The following is a 6,334-nucleotide window of genomic DNA, read 5'->3' on the forward strand; positions in this document are numbered from 1 at the left end:
AGTCAACAACTTCAAACTCTAAGTCTCATCACCTAACATCAAGATATGATTTCTAGTGTCTCTAAATTGCCAATAGCCACTCTCTAATTAGATGAACATGTTCCACAACCTATTGCACTAATTCTGGTCAAAACACCCCTAAATCTCCAACCTCGAACTAACCAATGGTTTAAAGAAATCTTCTTGAAGTCCTGCTAACTCATAAAAGAATCAAACTACCTATAGCATTGTTTGGGAGCTTATTTTAGACCATATAAGCTCTTCTTTAATTTGCAAACTTAATTCTCTTTTCCTTTGAATTCAAAATTGTCATGACTCAAACTAGGGGCTAGTCGTAACATGGTCTCAATCATGAATCATAAAGAAGAATGTAACTTGAAGACATAGACTCTATAAAATTTGTCCAACTAATGCCTCTACTAACCAAGAAGGGCAGGGGCTAAGAAATGTCCCTAGCTCACCATCAATAATACGAAACATAACAAGTGTTTGAACTAAGAAGCAATAACTCATAAATAGTCCCTGATACATGAGGACTCACCAAACACTTCACCGAATGAAACCTCTACTAGCCACGTGTAGTAGGAGCGTGATCCTCAACCCCTACATTATGAGATAATATAGGAAATAATATACGTATGTAAATTTGAAGGTTTTACGTATATAGGTATGACATACAATGTAAAACAACGATGATCAAATAATGTATATTATAAAAAGGTTTAATAAAGTCATGAGGAAATCATAGTGATCAAAGCATTTAAAGACATAGTTGAAATCATAACAAACCATAAGAAAAGTGTACTTAGGTGGGATAGGAACCATAATCGAAAAGAAGACCATGCAAGCTATAACATGGAATTCCGTTGTCTCCACATACAAAGAACAAAAGGGGAATCTACTTACTAAGGTAGACTCTACCCTACTAGGCGAGTCATGTACATACACTATGAGTGGATCCACTAGCTAAGCCATGAATGCAACCTATGGTGGCACGTATTTATGAGACAAGAGACTTTATATAAAGACCCCGTAGTTCAATCCCCAGCCTCAAGTCATCATTAGGTGCTACGTCAAATCCCATGGGATAATAGCATAATAATCATACTTACCATATATCATAAACTTGTTCATAAACTTCATACTTTATAAAGTAGCTCATTTTCATGTCATACTTGCAATGTGAGTGTAAGCCTTTCAACATTACAATATCATACTTGCATAATTCATGTCATTAGGTTTCCTAGGTCATCAATTAAGAATCCTAAGTCACCTTTTTCATAATGTGCATGAAATTAATAGCTTGAACATAATTATAATCCATGATCATAATTCATACTTGAATTTAGAGTAAAAATCATATACATAATAAATTTGGATGAAAACCATGAGAATACTTAAAATCATTGAATTTCATAATCATACTTCATGTATATCTTTATTGAAAATAACTTCATGCATGGGCATTCATAATTCATCTTGAAATCAATCTATTATTGTAAAACCATACTTAAATATCATTGATAACGGTTAAAAACATAATTGAAACAGCCCAACACAATTTATCAAAATTAGAGTTTAAAGAAAAATGAACTTTTCATGAGATTTTTGAGTAGAACCTTGGGATTCCATGGGTAAAAGGAACCCATGGATCAATCTGCATAGACCTTGATAGAATTGACCTAGAATTGAAGAGGAATCTTGATGAAGTTGAAACCCTTGTCTTAGGAGAATTTGAAGAGTGAATTGGATCGGAGGGGAATTGAAGAATTAGGTATATATAGCCATTGAACTTGGACATAAACGTATCTAGGTTCATTGAACAAAACTTGGAAAAAGATGAAGTTACCCTTCATTAAATTTTGAATTTGATTCCTATGGATTGAACTCTACGATTAGTAGAAGTGGCGACTAGTCATAGGAACGACTCATGCTGCATGTTTTGGTAAACATCTAAAATCGAGTCTCTAAACTTTTCATATGATTCGTTATTATGACTCGTAATCACGTCTATGGGTCGTAGACCCAAGTCCTTTTGCATGGTTAAAAACCTAGAATTTCTCTAGTCTCTAAAGTTCTAGTACGACACATTTTGATGAGTCGTCAACTCCTCTATGACTCATCATGTTGAGTCATAGAGTGAGTTCTGAGGGTGGGCATATGCAGGTCATCAGAAGTTGCAATGAATACTCATTTCTATGAGTCATAGTTTGTTCTATGAGTCGTAGTTTTACTCATCAACTTGTCTTAATGACTTCGCCAATTTCCCACCTTAACCTTACTTCTGTGAGTAATTTTTACGACTTGTAATAGTAACTATGAGTCGTAAACTGACTCGTAGGCCTGGGGTCAGTCTAAATTCTCCTGAAATTTCCTTCTGTTCATCTTTTCATCTTACGGGGTCTTATTTTATCTCCCTCTTAGGAACATTCATCCTCAAATGATATTAACTTAGTTTAGAGAGGAAACAGAACAAGGACTAGAAACCCATCATGAATACAATGACACATAAAACATAAACCATGAGATTTTCAAATTTAACATAAATCATGCATTTAAAACCAACTTCATGAACATGCATGCATATGAAATACATACTAAACTGGAAGGTAGGAGTTTAATTGATTTGATCATGAACAACTTAGTAACTTAGGCTTGAGTGGAAGGAAAGATATACAGATAGCGCTTTATCATATTAGCTTCTGCTTCCCATGTAGAACTCTCTACTTGTTGATTTCTCCATAATACCTTGACGGACACAACATCTTTATTCCTTAACCTCTTCACTTGCCGATCTAGGAGTTCCACCGGAACCACTTCATAAGTCAATTCTCTTCAACATTCATAATTTCCAATGGCAAAATAGAGTTCAGATTACCCATAAAATTTATCAATATTGATACATGAAATACCGAATGAACCATGGCTAACTCAAATGGTAAATCTAACTCATATGCCTCTTTTCTAGTACGCTTCAATATTCTATAAGGTCCTATATATCTAGGACTCAATTTCCCTATCTTACCAAAATGAATTACACCATTCATAGGTGAAACCTTCAAATACACTCAATCATCCACATCAAAATCAAGCTTTCTTTTTCTAATGTCCGAGTAGGACTTTTGATGACTTTGAGCCATCTTCAATCTTTCTCTTATGAGCCTTACTTTCTCTATAGCATCCACTACCAAATCAGGACCAATCAATGCCATCTCACCTACTTCAAACCATCCCACCGAGGATCTACATCTTCTTCCATATAATGATTCAAAAGGAGACATTAGGATGCTAAAGTGATAACTATTATTGTAAGTAAACTCAATAAATGCAAATGCTCATCCCAGCTCCCTTTGAAATCAATTACACATGCTCTTAACATATCCACCAAAGTTTGGATCATTCTTTCGGTTTGTCTATTGGTTTGAGGATTCAAAGTAGTTCTTAGCTTAACTTTTGTACCAAGACCTTTTTGAAATGACTTCCAAAAGTGTGGAAGTGAATTAAGTACCCCTATCCGATATAATGGACATAGGAACACCATGAAGTTTCACAATTTCATAAATATACAACTTAGCGTAGTCTTCGACACCATATGAAGTCTTACTTGGTAGAAAATGTGCCAATTTAGTTATTTGGTCCATAACAACCTAAACATAATCATATTGCCTTGTAGTACAAGGCAAACCCATCACAAAGTCCATATTCACATCTTCCCACTTCTAAGTAGGAATTTCAATGTCTTAAGCTAAACCTTCCAATTTTTATGGTCGACTTTCATTTGTTGACAATTAGGACACTTAGCCATGAATTCTGCTATTTATTTCTTCATGCTATTCTACCAATACACTTTCCTCAAATCCCGATACATCTTGGTGGATGAAGGACGAATTGAATACCAACACCTATGGGCTTCATTCAATATCAATTCCTTTAGTCCATCCACATTAGGCACACAAAAATGACTCTAGTAGTGAATCACTCCATCTCCTTCTTGGGAGAAAGCCTTAGTGGTTTTTTGGCAGGCAAATTCTCCAATTCTACAAAAAAGGGATCATGGTCTTATTTGGACTTAACATCAGCCACAAGAGATGATTCCGAACCATCATGGACAAGAACACACACATCATTAGAATAAACCAAATGCACACCTAAACGTGCCAATCTATGGACATCCTTTACCAACTCCTTCTTACCTTCTTCAATATGTGCAACACTATCTATGGATAACCAACTAAGAGCATCGGCTACAATGTTTTCCTTAACTGGATGGTACAATTCACTCACATCATAGTCTTTTAGAAGTTCAAGCCACATCATTTGCCTAAGGTTTAATTCCCTTCTACTAAACACATATTGCAAGCTTTTTTGGTCGGTAAACACATCAACATGCACCCTATAAAGATAATGACAACCACTGCAAGTTCAAGATCATAGGTTGGATAGTTCCTTTAATGTACTTTTAGTTGTCTAAAGGCATAGGCAATAACCTTACCATGTTGCATCAAAACATAACCCCAACCCACACGTGAGGCATCACAATAAACAATAATCCCATCCACACTATCGGGGAATGTCAAAATAGGAGCCGACGTAAGACGATCCTTTAATATTTGGAAAGTTTCCTCATATTTTTCTGACTATTGAAACTTTACCTTATTTTGGGTCAACCTAGTAAAAGGCGAAGCAATAGAAGTGAAGCATTCAACAAACCTTCTATAGTAACTGGTCAAACCCAAGAAGCTTCTAATATTTGAAGAAAACAATGGTATAGGCTAATTATTCATTGCCTCCATTTTCTATGGATTAACCAAGATTCCATCCCCGTACACCACATGGCCCAGAAATGCAACTCCCGTTAGTAAAAATTCACACTAAAACTTGGCAAATAGTTGCTTATCTCTCAATGATTGCAACAAAATCTTGAAGTGACCCATATGATCCTTCTTATTCCGAGAGTAAATCAGGATGTCATTTATAAACACCACTACAAATATGTCGAAGTATGAATTGAAAATACAATTCATCAAATCCATGAAAATAGAGGGAGCACTAGTGAATCCAAAATGATATGCCTTCAAATTCAAAATGGTTGTACCTCATTCAAAAAGCTATTTTAGGAGTATCACACTCCCTTACCCTTAGTTGTTGATAACCAAAATGGAGATTAATCTTTGCAAATTAGCTTGCCCCTTCCAATTGGTCAAACAAATCTTCTATTCTCGAAATTGGATATTTATTCTTAACGTTTACTTTATTCAATTGCCGGTAATCAATACACATACTAAGCAAACCATCCTTATTTCTAACAAAACAAATGTGTGCACCTTATGAAACCTTTATCTAACAAGTCCGTCAATTTCTCTTTCAAATCTTTAAGTTCTGCCAGAGCCAAATAGTAAGGAGGAATTGAAATCAGTTGAGTATCGAGAAGGAGATCTATGCCAAAGTCAATTTTCCTTTAGGGAAGAATTGGACAAATCATCGAGAAACACATAAGAAAACTCATTAACTATAGGGATTGAATCAAGGGTAGGAGTTTCGAAATCAATATCCCTAACTCGTACAATGTGATAAATGCACTTTTTGGAAATCATTTTCTAGGCCTTAAGACATAAGATCAATAGAACCTTAACCATTGAATCATTACCTTTCCATTCAAGAGTAGGCTCATTAGAAAATTAAAATTTGACCCTACTAGTTCTACAATCAATAAATGCATAAGAGGCATGTAACTAATCCATACCAAGAATCATGTCAAAATCGGTCATTTTTAGTTTAACAAGATCACAAGGGACAACTTTATGCAACACCGATATGGGACAAGTTCTATGAATTTTCTTGGCTAACACTGAATCACCAACGAGAGTATAAATCGAGAAAGGATCTAATAACACTTTGGAGAACACATCAAATCTCATAGCAAGGTAAGGAGTAATAAAAGACAAGTTGGCACCCGGATCAAGCAATGTATAAAAACCAAAGTTAAAGACTCATAACATACCTGTGACTGCATCGAGAGTCTCATCCATATCTTGCCTAGCATGAAGAGCATATAATTAGTTATTGCGTTGTCCACCCTAAGAATTACCTTGGGTACCTTGTTTCACTTGTCCTCCTTGAGGACGACCTTTTATACCTTTGTTGACAACATGAGGGCACTCAGATTGCTTATGGCCTATCTTGCCAAATCTATAATAAGCCCCCATTCCCATTAAGCATTTCCCTCCATGATTCTTTCCACACTTTGGACACTTAGGAAATGATGGGCTACTAGCATTCACACCTCCTCCATGAAACTTAGGATATGGCACCCTATCTTTCACAAACTTCTGTC

This window comes from Solanum dulcamara, chromosome 10 (genome assembly GCF_947179165.1).
Source record: "Solanum dulcamara chromosome 10, daSolDulc1.2, whole genome shotgun sequence".
NCBI classification, from domain to species: domain Eukaryota; kingdom Viridiplantae; phylum Streptophyta; class Magnoliopsida; order Solanales; family Solanaceae; genus Solanum; species Solanum dulcamara.